This window comes from Anas platyrhynchos, chromosome 2, assembly GCF_047663525.1.
Source record: "Anas platyrhynchos isolate ZD024472 breed Pekin duck chromosome 2, IASCAAS_PekinDuck_T2T, whole genome shotgun sequence".
Classification (NCBI taxonomy): domain Eukaryota; kingdom Metazoa; phylum Chordata; class Aves; order Anseriformes; family Anatidae; genus Anas; species Anas platyrhynchos.
The window spans coordinates 49487165-49501201 of NC_092588.1; the positions used below are offsets into that span (position 1 = coordinate 49487165).

General features: G+C 36.9%; 1 long non-coding RNA gene across 1 annotated transcript in view; it reads left to right on the forward strand.

Moving 5' to 3' along the window:
• Positions 1–12463, forward strand: part of LOC113842842 (uncharacterized) — a 97092-nt gene extending 84629 nt beyond the window's left edge. The window contains exons 2-3 of the long non-coding RNA XR_003495652.3: positions 9038–9128; positions 10934–12463. This is a non-coding gene — a long non-coding RNA (uncharacterized lncRNA). The remainder of the gene's footprint in view (positions 1–9037; positions 9129–10933) is intronic.
• The last annotated feature ends 1574 nt before the right edge of the window (positions 12464–14037 follow it).

Genomic DNA, 14037 nt, shown 5'->3' on the forward strand with positions numbered 1-14037 from the left:
TGTAGCTCTGTCAGGGAGAGGCTGATGAGCTGAAATGGGGATTCTGGACGAACAGGCAGTGGGCATGCGGGTGGTTGGTCTTGTTGAGGCTGGTCTGGTCCATTAAGGCCTATTGGTGCATGCAAGGCCCTGACACAAAGGGACTGAATTATTTCAGAGTGGGACTGAATATAGTGGGACTGAATTATTTCAGAGAAGTGAGGCCCCAAGAAAATTTGACTTATTTTTAGATAGTTGTATGAATGAGTTTCATCAGGGCATGTATACACCATGTGATAACTGTGCTCTCTGGGCCTGATCCAAGACCACAGAGAAGCAACAGAGAGCCCTCTTTAGGGGTCTTTTGTGTCTGGGGTCCTTTGATAAGGCTTCTATTGACCATGGTAGCTGTTTCAGGACTTGCGGGTTGGTGACACAGGATGTCAGTTGGATGGCTATCATTTGATAGTGCTGTGCGAATCAGTTTTTTTATATACACTGGTAAGAAGGCCTTTTCCAGTATCAGACTGTACCTCCATCCCATTGTCTGAACATCACAGAATCCTTCATTGCTCCTTCCTTCTGGCACTGCCTTGCATGCTAGTATGCAGTGTCTTCATCCTTCTCCTATGCTATTGCTGTTGTGTTATCAAGCTTCTTCCTGCCTAGTTTTCTTTCTGGCCTGCTGCTAGGCTTCTGGACGAAGCTTTTTGCAGGAGAAATATTAAAGTTGTGCTTCATCCTCTTGGTTGTGTCAACAACATTATTTCTGCATACACTTTCCAGTTCTTTCTGATCTGACACACTCAGAGATGTGTCAGCTGAGCACTGGCAACTGCTTGTAACATGAAGGTCTTCACATTTCAGCCTTTTTCAGGCCTTTGTTTTCACTGTTTAGAAGTAGGACTGTGAATTTTGAACAGGACCGCTGTCCAGAAGATGAAGAATAAGTCGATCTGGATGTCTATTCATCTTGAAAGTTTTGGCACTCAGATAATATCTGCTTATTTTGTTCAGGTAAAACAGAAAAATGCCGGGAGGTAGATGATTGACATTTGTGCTGCTGAAACTGGATAATACAGCTTGTCTGTGTCCAGTGTTGAAGATTTTACCTCTTCATCAGTGTATTTTAGCAGTGCTATCAACAAAATTAATCTTTTCCATAATGGCCCACAGCCACGTTCAACTGAGTGGTTTTTGGAAGTCAATGCAAGGCCCAGGCTTTGCTGCTCTGCTCCTCAAGTACCTGCTGTTTGAATGCTGAGATGCTCACCGTAGCCTCCCTCCAGCATTATCACCAGCCTTGACTCCAAGCAGGCAAACATCCAGCTAACCTAACAGCCACTGGTATTATTATTATTTTTTTTATTAGCTTCCCTACCTGTGCTGCATATAACTCCAACATCTCCTGTCATTCAGCATAGTCCTTTCTTCCCTTTTCCTCTTTAAATACATTTTCTTCAGTTTTGGGCCAACATTGTCTCTGTTATTATAAGATGATGATTCTTAGAAATATATTCCACGCTCTCCATTGATTACTGAGCAGTATATGTTAATTTTAGAAACATAATGTATTCTCAAAGTTAATGGAGTGTGACAATATTGTACACTTAGTTCTGGATTTGCCCTTCAGATGAACAACTCGATATCTTAATAGCGTACACTGATTTTGCAGGTTGCATTTGTAGGTAGTCTAGGTTTTTGGTATTCATTGATGGCTAATCTGAGAAGTCAATTTTATACTGCACCACCTGCAATTCCAATATGAGTGGCTAAGGAATCTTGGGCAGCTCTATATATTCTTCTTACTTGTCAGGGTGATTTAGTTTTCTTATTTTGGGTTATTGTGGTCCATTTCTCAAACCCTCTATGAGGTCTCAGTGCTTCTCTATTTTTAAAGCTTATTTATTTATTTATTTTTAACCATTTTTTCCAATGGTGTAGATTACTCATATTTACCCAACTTAGTAAGGATTTTTAGTCTCCTTTATGTTCAAACTCTAATACTTCTTTATGGTTCTTTTAGCTAGCTCCCATTCTGAAGTGTGTCAAGCTGTAAGGTATTATCTTGTCTCATTTGTATCATGAGCAGCAGAGCACTCTGGTCATTGGAAATTGTGTACACTGAACATAGTGACAAATTTCCAAGGTTTTAAATCAGGATGTGAGCGCAGGCATCTCTTTATGTTATCTCATGTACAGACGAGTGTTCAAAAGCTGAGCTCAGTAGGCTTTCCTTAATTAAAATGGGTTTAAGAGCTTAGTAAACTACCTAATTTTGTCTGTGTTTCCATTCTTATGGTCACTGGTATGCCACAGAGGAAAACCTATACTTTCCAGATGGATAAAATGCTGCAATGAGAACATGTTTTCATTTCTTTTCCTATATTAAAGAAAACTAGAGAGAATTAAAAGCGAAGACAATCTATTTTACAGACAAAAATTCACATGTCTCAAGGGAAGACTATATGAAAGTAGCACATGGAGAAAAAGAGCTTTAAGAATTATGAAGTTCTCTTTCTCCTTTGTGGCTGTAAGCACTCTCTCTCTCTCCCTCTCTTTTTTCTTTTTCTTTTTTTTTTCTTAATGTATTCAGAGATGTAGGAGAGGCAGTTTATGACTTCTGTGACAATATATTCAGTATAGCAGGAGTAGGATGAAGATACTCATACTTATTTGTTTGTTTTTGATATCTAATTGATCTTAATGTCTTTAAAAAACATCACCTTAAACCTTTCTTAGAAGGGAGCACTTTGTACTCATCCCTCTCCTCCTCTTCTTTTCTTATGATTGCCTTTCCCAAAGCTGAACTAAGAAACAGGGGAAAAAAAAAAAAAAAAAAAAAAGCAAGTTTATTGTGATCTCAGGCATAGCACATTGTTCTTGTACAAGACCTCTTCCATAAGCTGCAACCTGTAGTAGATGATACATTGCCAGATGAGAGCAAGTTGATGGAAAGGTTATTTCACTATGATTGCAAATAATTTTTATATCCACTACTGTTTTTTATATCTGTACTTGATCCTTTCCCAGTACATAGAAGTAGAAAAGATGATTTCTCAATTATTTTTTTTTCCCTAGCCCTACTGTTTTATGATCTCATACACTTGCAATAGGGCTTGTTGGAAATGTTTAGTTGAAAAACACCACCACCAAATACTTCACTTGAAATTTCATTTTCACATTTCATTTGAAAATGCAGATTTCAAAAAAATAGAAATGTTTTATATGGTATTTGGGTTATTTCTTGGCCTAAGATGGTTGGTTTTGGTTCTGGTTCTTGGTTTTGGTTCTGGTTCCTTGATCTGACTTTTTTTTTTTTTTTGAGTAATTTCATCATCATCCTCTGTCCAGAAACAAAAGAAAATAAAAATCTATTTGCTCGAAAAATTATCTCTAATCTTGGTACTGAACTAGAGGGAATTTTCCCTTTCTTTCATCGTGTTCCAAAATAAATTTCAGATAAACTTCTACAGCCTTGTTTTGTCTGTCAAAAACTCACAGAAATGCAAGTGTAACAGTAAGAAAATGTTAAGTGCATATATAGTTTCCTTGAGGAGGGAGATAGGCAACATGAAGCAAATGTGACCCTTGCAAAGACCAGCTATGGGTGAATATCTAGATCACACAAGGTAACTCAGGCAGGGAAGCACCTTAAGGAGTGAAGAGAGAATACTGTGTGCCTCTGAAGGATGATGCAGAGCAGCCTAGTGCTCAGCATAAAGGATACTAGATACTTAAGTGTGTCTCTGGAGGTCAGACATCAGGCTCAGGGCTGCTCATTAGCTTCTGACACTTCCTTGGGATGCCAGAACCTGAAGAGTTGTGTCAACTCCTTACAAAGAGATCTCTTGACTGAGGAATTCAGCTGCTCTCTTCAGATAGACAGCATTCAAAGCCACAGCTAAAAATTGCCTTCCTGAGGTCTGATTAAAAGCCTGAGAGATCTGTCAGCACTATTGTGAAGTCAACGGTGTTTTATTATTATTATTATTTTTATTATTGATTTTAGTATGTCTAGCTGGTGTCCACAGTTGTCTCTTTACAACAGAGGCCATAATAAACTGTGCTGGGCAGGATGCAGTTTGGGATTAAGGCCTTCAAATTTAAATGCCTGGAGGTGCACGTGTATGTGCCATGGTGTCTAGGCTGCACTGAGTGAAAGTGTAGTAATACAGTACAGAAGCCTGGAAAAAGAGACTGTGTATGCCCTGCACCTATGGCTGGCCAGGTCAGCTGAGAAAAAACAAAAACAAAAACAAAAACAAAAACAAAACAAACAAACAAAAAAAAACAAAACAAACAACAAAAAAAACAAACCCTGTAGTATTCTGCTATCAAATTCCTTAGATTAACAACATCTGTATTTCTTGCCTACCTAAAAGATAAGTATGACATGCAATTAGCAATACTGTTGATGAGTGCTAGAATCTAGCAAGATTGATTTGAAAGTGAAAAGAGCACCAGATGTGTGATTACTCCACTACAAGAGATTTTTCTAAATGGGAAATTACTGTAGTTTCATGCAGAAAATGCCGTTCCCCACAGAATGATATTGCACTGACAGAAAGTGGCATGTAACTGTTCTGTTTTTCTTGCAGATTAAGTCCTTTGTGTCTACTAGACAATACCCTTGAACAGCATATTCTTGATTTTAATCTTTGTATGTGAAAATAATTAAAAATATAAACAAGTAAAACAAACTACTTGAAAATCAAATGCTATCACATATCACATTTAAATGTCATCAGGTTAGAACACTGTGTTATAAAATTATGAATAATGTGTTCACCTTTCCTTACTATCATCCATTTATGTTATTACTAAAAATGGGTTCATATTAATAAAATAGAGCACTTACAACTAACTGAGGTAGGCAGAGTTCCATGTATGTGTGCAGATGTAGTTTAAGTGGTAAAAAATTGTCATCTTGATTGGATCATCTACATTTAATTGTATGAGACTAGGAGACATGAGATTATCAGCTACAATGAAAATGGAAACATTTTCTGCAAAAGCCATCATTTAATTAAATTAGGTTTGCATAAAATTCAAATCTGTTGTGGTATATTAGTTCTCTGTCACAATGTGAGCTTTATTTCATAGCTGTTAAGGAGAAGCAATGCTGTCTTACAAGATTTAAGCTAGCTACTTAAAGAGAGAATGACTTTTCCCCTCCTCTCATTTTAACTGTAGGCTGTGCATTTACACTGACATGGCCTTTGAGGTGATAAAATGAATCAGAATATTTTTTCCTTAACAGAAAATCCTCTTCAAAATGTTTTTGTTGTTTCTGCTAAAATACCTACAATGTAGAAGGAAAAAAAAGGTATTTTTTGATGACTGTAAATTAAAGGCACATTTTTTTTTTTTTTATTAACACCTTTAAGGTTTCCTGCTGAAGAATGATTTTTGAAGAAAGAATATGCTATCTGGAAAACAAAACAGAACAAAAAACAATGGAACCTCTTGCAACAGAATATTTTGTCCAGACAGGTTGTGGAATTCAGCACTGCTGTAGAAGTATTTTGGTTCAACTTCATATCTGTCTCCAGACTTCAGCAGGAGCCTTAAATTATGTTAGCCTAGGGCAAAGTTAAAAGAAACCAGCAAGACTCCTAAAACTCCCATCATTTGATTTGAGACAAATTAGAGGTATTGTTTATTCTCAGCTAGCAATTGCTGTGCAGAAAATGGCAAAGTAAAATAGAAATATTCCATGTGAATTCTAAAGTGCTACTTTCATCTGCAAAACTTTCTAAGCTCTTGCAGTACACTTCAAAAGACATTCTGAAGTGATTTGAGAAAGTCCAAAAACATCACAATGACATCACTTCGCTCAGTATAGGGAATTTTGTTATGTGTTTAGAATAAAACTTCAAAAGAAGTCTCCATAATAAAAACATGTCTTGGGTTCTTTTTAGTTTCTCCTTACTCTTGGAGAGACAGATAAACAACGAGAAGAAACTTGTCATGCAAAAGTTTTCTCATATCAGCATAGCTATTTAACATACTGTGTTGAGCTGATCAGTTTCACTGGCATGCACCCATTGGAAGGATCTTTATTTCTCATCAAAAATGCACACGCATACATGTGGGATGCACACAAGAAGGCTCAGTTTTTGTCTCCCTTGACAGGTCTGGAATCTACTTCAGCTGTAATGTGTTGTGTTTGCTAGCAGTCACTGAGGTACAGTAATTCAATTTCATTTCTAGTCACTTTTTGGAGCTGACCAGTACTTTTGAGTTAAGGTCTAGTTTTAATCAAATTCACTTTTCACTTTGCAGAAGCATTTCCAATATTACCTAGCTTGACTGCATTTTAATTCTATTATGTCACATTTCCAATTTTTATATTAGCATCTCTGTACGGATGTAGAAAATAAAGTACCATAAGAACTATGCTCCAGAGTACAGTTTCATGTAATATCTTTTTATCTGCAGTAAAATACACAATAATTAGGAAATTCAAATAATCAATTAAACGGTACTGAGTTTTCACCATTTCAAAGACCATCTGGGAGATAACTATGTCTTTTCCTTGGAATAAAAGGTTGAGCAAGAAGACCTTATATTTTTGTATGAGTGTGAAAAAGTATAAGGAGGTTATTTTGAAAAGAATTGGAGAATAGATAAGGTGTTCTTCTGATAAGCCTGCAGGTGTACTTTGGAAGCTGGAAGATATTAAAATATACAGTAAAGAATATTAGATATACTCAGGGGAACAGATATTAAATATGAGAAAGTACCACGTGGATAATTAAATACAACAGCATTTAATTGCTCAAAGCCAGGATGACAACTGTGTTTGGACCCAAAGACAACTCTTCATTATGCCTTCATGGTCATAGTGGCAGACCATTTACCTGTGAGAGGGAGCAAGATTTAGCACATGAAATGTCAGTACTTAAGTAAAGGACAAGGCATAAATCACACACAACTTCATGTGAATGAACCTGGATAATCTCTGGATGCTTTTTTGGTTATTTGTTTGATGTTATACTGGAGGTCTTGGATTTTCACTGGAGCTGCTCTGATATCACAACTGCATCTTTGTACAGACTAGGCTCGGACTGAGTTACAGGGTCACAGTGTTACCATATTGCAGTGGTATATTCTCACAGTGAGGTCATTGCTCTAGCATAAAAATGAATTTAAACTAAATAAAATACCACATTACTATTTAGGGAAGTTATGCACTATAAATACTAAGTAAATATATTTTAAACACTATCAACTTGTGTATCTTAAAACCTAGTCAGAAGCACTTATTGAAATATGACCAGTTACCAGAAATACTTTAATTTTAAAAATAATATGCATACCTGTGAATTTTGCCAAAACATTTTTGTGCTACATGAGATATTAGAAACAGGTTATAAATAAAGCATTTGCTCAGCATTGCTGCCACTGAAAACAGTCACCCAGTGACAGATACTCCACTAGCTCCAGTCCCCTTTTAAAATGTTCACATCAGAAAGTGGGTCATGCTGAGGGCACACACTGAAATAACGAGTATAGCGTAGAGGGGATAATTGATAATATTTCCAATTATGCTTTAAAATACTTTTGTTTTGGAATTCCAGAATCCCCTTTTACTCAATATCTCATGGCTTTGCTCTGACATGTTGCAAAAGTGGGCTAGGACCCAAATCTAAGATCCAAACACATGGAAACTTTGGATCCAGAACTACTGCAGAGTTAGAAATAAGCCCTCCTGTCCCTTGTACACTGAAATGAAGCAGCTGTGAAGAAACCCTGAGCTTTGATGGAAAAGATAGAGATGTCTGTGATTTAACTGAATTGGAATCTTTATCTAGTCTGCATTTAAATTCTAGTATTAATCTAACATCAATAGATATTATCCGTATATAACCATTTTTTGAACTCATCTTGAATCAATGCCACTGTAAGATGTACAGTACATTTTCAACTTGCCATTGAAACTTATGATTTTAGAATGGAATGATATGTAATGTTATCATTGATACTTGATAGCAATGTCTAACTGAAGTTGTGAAACAAAATTAATTTTTGTTTTGAAAATTGAGGTCTTTCTTGTCCTTTCTGTGTTGATGTTATTTTGACATTACCGTAAGAATTTATGATTACTACCATATAGAGACAGTGTTAGTCAAAGTCCTCCTAGTATCTCACGTAGTTGCATTAAAATTTAATTGGCATAGGATTAACTGTTTAATTGTAACCTTATATGGAGTATTTGTGATGTAATTGCAGACAACTCTACTAGTTTTAGTAACAATTTTATGCACTGTACACATAACATAAGGCTCTCTTGCCTGAATAATTTAAGCTTATTTAGCTCTCTAGTTTTCTTATTTAAAGTGTTGATATTCAAGGCATCTAACATAACACTCCAGGCTTTGTAGTTTTTTTAACGGTTCTTGGTAGGCAGATGATATCATATTTACAAAATAATAGTGTAAAATTGTGCAAACAGACTGTAAACACTGTATTGGTGCTAGACCAGAGTAATGTGAAGAATTAACTCTTCAGAAGTCTAGAGCTATGAATGTTTGTTCTTTTGAGGGGAAATAGAAAAAAAATCCCTTTGTAATTGAAAAATAATGCAAAAAGTAGGAAAGTTGTCTCTGCTTTTTTTTTTTTTTTTCTCTGTGTTTAAATATTTTTTTCAGATATAACTAATGGTTTCAAATGGGTGAAGTTTACCTTTCTGCCTTGCTGGTCTGCTTCAGATACTCATGCCAGATGTCATATTCAGTTGTCATGCCAACAAGGCATGACATTTATTTTCTTTCTGAGTCAGAGACCTGTGAAATTTGAATCAAATGCTTAAGTGTCATCCTGAGTATATATTCAGAAAATACTTTATAAGAAAATATGATCCCTCTGTCAGGAGTTAAGCCACAAAGAGAAAACAGATATTTGAAATGTCTGGTCAAAGTCTTTCATCTCTTCATATTCCTAGGAATTCAATTCTACTCTTCTCACATTTTAATATATTGATTCTTTTTTTTTTTTTTTTCTTCAAAACAAAGCAATTCAATGAGAAAGGTGTGTGTTTTTCTTTTTGCAGGAAATACTTCTTTTCATTGGAGTACCCACCAACCAATGCCAAGAAAGAGATAACGTATTTTTGATGAAGTATGAAGAAACATACACCTCAGGTAAATGTATACAACAACAGGGCTGACTATTTGTTAATGAATAGTAGTGAACATGTAATTGATATGGCACTTTAATTTTTGCTCTCCTAAGAAATTTATAATGAATTATATTTGCAGTTTATGAAGTGAATACAACATTCTCTAAATGTAATTTCCAGGCTGACATTGACAAAAAGCTTGAAGGAGCTGTTTTTTTTTTTTTTTTTTTTTTTTTTTTTCCCTTGATTAAATTGTAAAAGTAATAGAGTAGTGTCAGGTCAGAGATACAAGAAAAGGTCTGTGTTCACAGCATCCATAAAATAATAAGTACATAGGAACTGTGGCTGACATTCTAACCACAAGCTCACAGCTTGTACAGAAGCAACAGTAAAGAGACTGAAAATCTGTCTATCTGGACTGTAGCAAGCAACACATCTGAAAAAAAAATTAGAAACATTAACTGAACGATCAGTATGAATTTAGTACATGAATTTAAGACAAATCTGTTTGCAAAAGAGAGAAGAAAACAGATCTTCAACATTTTTCTGTACTTTGGTGAAAGCATGGCTTTTTTTTTGGAGTCTGGGATTACTAATGCAGACAATGTGTACTTCTAGCTGGACAGAAATGGACCCAGCATAGATGGCTTCAGTCTTTCATTAATGTAAAAATATTTCTAAACACACCCAAAAAGCAAATAAACAAAATTTAATGTAGTCCTCAGGGCAATATTTGATTCTTAGCAACAGGATTATAAAAAATACCTTTGTTTTTGCATGCTATCCCTTGGTTAACTGCACCGTTTGGCTCCAATAGCTAGTCTCAAAATGTCTAATATACAGGAATTGCTTTCTGTTTAGTCACTGCTATACCATAACTGGCAAAAGAGAACTGAACTGCAACAGAGTTGCAATCACCTCAACACTGATCCATTGTTCTAACTTTAATACTTTATTATTACCAGACCATGTTAGAAAAATATGTTTATGTTTTATTAGCACAATTGTATATGTTGTGATATCTATGGAAATATGAATCATAGTATTAGGTGTGGTGTGTTAATAGGCCATTCCACAACCACTGAAGAACTTTTTTTCACAAAATTTTAAGTAAATCTATGGTCTTTAATTTGTTGTCAAATGTTACAGAATAGTCATACCTGGCAGGAATGGGTAAGCATTAGAAGGAACAAAATGCATTTATGTTCCTCCTTGCAACACTGGCTCTAGCTTACTCTTTGCTGTTTCTGAGAAGTTTAGGTTTAGGTTTTGGTTTTGCTGTATTTCCCATTAAGACTGTGATTGGAACACTGTATTTTTTTCTGATACATGATGTAGTGAGGGCCAAGTGATTATTAAATCCATCATTTAATAATAGGATGATAATTTCATCTAGGCCTTGGGCTACAGTTTTGACCGCTACACTTGCTCACTTTACATAACTAATTTCCAAAGAACCTAGTGTACCTAGCGCTCTCAAGATATATGCTGAACTGGACATGCCATGACGTACCACATATATAGAAAAGAAGTGAACTGAGATTCTAGTTGCAAAATACCTGTTCACCACTGGTGATCATTCACTTGTTTGTAGTACCAGATCCATCCACAGATGTAAATACAAACCCATTTTCATCATGTTAAATTACAATAAGTATTTATGAAATGTACCCTGATACAGTTGGCATAGACATTATCAGAAAGCCATTGAGCTCAGCAGAGGGCCACCACAGGGCTGGGGGCTGGAGCACTCATGCTCCAGCACATCTTCCTGGTGTGCTACATTTTCCTGATGTAAGAAATGCTGCCAAGAGACCTGTTTTTCAGACCACAGAAGGGAAGGAGGAGGGAGGATCTTACTGCTGCCTTCTGTTACCTAAGGTCTGGTGAAAAAGATGAAGCCATCTCTTTTTCTGGAGGGGCAAAGTGAAAAAACAAGAGGCAATGGATAAAAGCTGCAAAACCTAGATATTTCAATCAGATGTTGGGACTCTCGTATACTGGAGACCCTTCAAACAGTGGAGCAAGTTGCGTGGAGACTGCAATTTCCATCCCTGCAGACAGTAAAAACTTGACTGAAGACAGTCCTGGGCAACCTGGACTAACTTTGAAGTTGGCCTTGCTTTTGTCTGGGCCTTGGACCAGGCGTCCCTTCCCACCTAAATTATTCTGTGGTTCTGTGAACATTGATGTATGGATGTAAAGCAAGAAAAATGGAAAGCTGATTTTGAGCAAAATTATTTTGTTTTTATTTTTACTGTTGTGCTTTCAGTAGAATAGAGAAGATGGAGGTCATTGTTTATACTTGCTATATAAATTTTCAAGACTGTGGGCAAGTGACCAAACTGAAAGGAAAAAATTATTCATCAACAGGCCCAAAACTTTTGGCAACTGCTCTATAATCCATTTGTTGGCTGTTTGTTTTTCTATAGATGTAGATTAGTTTGCCTGAGCCAAATATCTTAGAAATTAATGCATAAATATGTGTTTTAACCTGGTTGCCAGTAAAAGAAAAGTAAAATGAAATCAATGCATCAGGGAAGGATTCATTGATGTGAGTAGCCTCATCTTCAAAACAGCCAGTAAAAAGCAGAAATAGCCCTAATGTGTTTTAATAGAGCAAAAGAGGTATAAATTGTGGTCCATTTCTCTCTATTAGATCTTATTTTTCTGTGTTAATTTTTCATGGACTTATTCCAGAAGGTTTCTTGTGAACATAGCTCATACAAGATGAGCCTGAAAGGAGACCCTCAGAACAGCTTCAGAAGTCTATCTTCCTGTATGCTCTTGCTAGTTTTCACTTACTTCCCTTTTCTGCTTCTCTGTGCAGAATGTAATGATGTTTTCCCAGAAAAATACTTGATCAAGAAATAAAACATCAGCCTCACCAACTGAACACCTATTAACGGTATCTCTGCATCTTGTAATTTTTTTTTCTGTACTCTGGAGAATGAAACCTGTCAGACACAGATGTGCATGGAAGTGGCTTGGCGAGATGATCGTGGGGGGATGCTAACAGCTGCTGAGGTCAAAAGTGCAACAGCTTTGGAAGGGTGTAGCAGACACCTGGCTTTGTCTGAAGCCAGTGGGTCAAGGTCTCCCTTTTACGAGCGCGTCACCACTTTTACATTGATATCTATTGCCCAAATGCTTGGAAGAAAGGTGACATGTATGTATTAATTGCATCTTCATTTTTTAAAGAACAGACCCTCACCCTCCTTAGAAATTGAGCCCTTATTCAGCATTGCATTCTTTTTGTCAGTATAAAAGATGCTGGGTGTATTTGTGTTTATCAGTGTATTGACATTGTATTTGTCTTCATGGATATCTGATGATTCTCAAATTAAAGAAGACAGAAGAGGTAATTCACGTCTCTATTTCAAACACAAATTAAGATTAACACCAGACCAATGAGGGAGGGAATTTGAGTCTAAGCACAGGCATAACAGTGGAAATGTCTCCTGAGGACATGGCCATATATGATCTATGTTCATGAATCAGCTGAGGAGATGACAGGAGCATTGCAGAGGGATCTGGGACTCCTAAGGTGGGAACACCAGAAAAAAAAGTACCCTGCCTGTCACTTCCACATGCACTTCAGTAGGATAGAAGATCTACCTCTTTGTCCTTTGGCTCTGGATGACTCACACAACAATGATGAAGGCTCCTTAGATCTCTGTGCCATCCTCCACCTCTCATCATGGGGGCTGATCAGTGAAGAGATGTGGACACTTGCAGTCTTCCTTTGGCTTCTGTATGATAGAACAGTACCTCAAATGATCTGGAGAAAGGTTATGTCAAAGGTGCTCAGGAAGGAAAAGGAGCAGCCTTTGCTTGGACACTGTTAAAACACAAACCTTTGGTGACCTTGATCATTTTTTCAGCAATGAACTGGGTCTATAGACCTCAAAAAAATCCCAGGAAATACTTTCAGCACTGGTTGGAAAAGCTCAGGATTAAAGAACCTTTCACATCTGTTCCCTGTCACCAGCTTAAATTTAACCTATGACAGTAATGAGTGAAAGTCCATGTGCTGGTTGGCTTGTGTAAAGACTTTGTAGTCATTTGTGTGCATCACAAATGGAGTTAATTGACAGCTGTGTCAACAGCCTCTTTGAAGGAACCAGGAGTTCATTAGGCACATGGATAGAGCTGGTCTTTCCCTGGTAAAAAAAAAATACAATAAAAAAAAAATACCCCTTTTATATGCGGCACTTGAGATGGAGTAGCATGGGGAAACTTGCCAAGATGCTGCCTGGTTTCTAGCCATGACAGTAGTCACATTGCTGAGGACCGCTCTATTTTGGCGGCAGTCCCGCAGTTCGCCTGCCTCCCAAGCACAGAGGAGTGACAAGAAGCTGAGGGGTTTCTCCCTCACCAGCATCTGGCACTTGCAGGACTGAGCTCTGCTTTCTCCTGTCTCTGGGCAAAGGCAGAACTGCCCACCTGAATTCAAGGAGAAAATCCTTAAATCCTTTAAAAGATTTCATTGTAAGGCATTTTTGCATGGGCTCATTGTTAAATGATTGCACATAAAAATGCATTGATGAAAGGCATCTCTATCTTTCTGTTTCCCCTTTGTGGAGTCTTTCCTTCATAAATATAATTACAGCTATTCAGTGGTTAAAGTACTTACACCCTTTCCACACACTGTAAAAGTCCTTTCTGGAGCTGGTGCTTACTGGAAAGTGTGCTTATTGAAAGTTTTGGATTACTGAAGCTGTGCATGTCAGCCCTGTCTCCCATCCTTCCTCACTGATGACTATATGGACTTAGTCTGGGAAATTACTCAGTACCTTTGCTTAGAGATTTAAATCTTATGTAGTCTTTTCAAGAAAGAGGTTGGTGATTCCACCTGTAGTTGTAAATCACCAGATTCACACGTTGTTTGCAGAATAACATAATCAAACATTTTGCTATGGGAAAAGGAA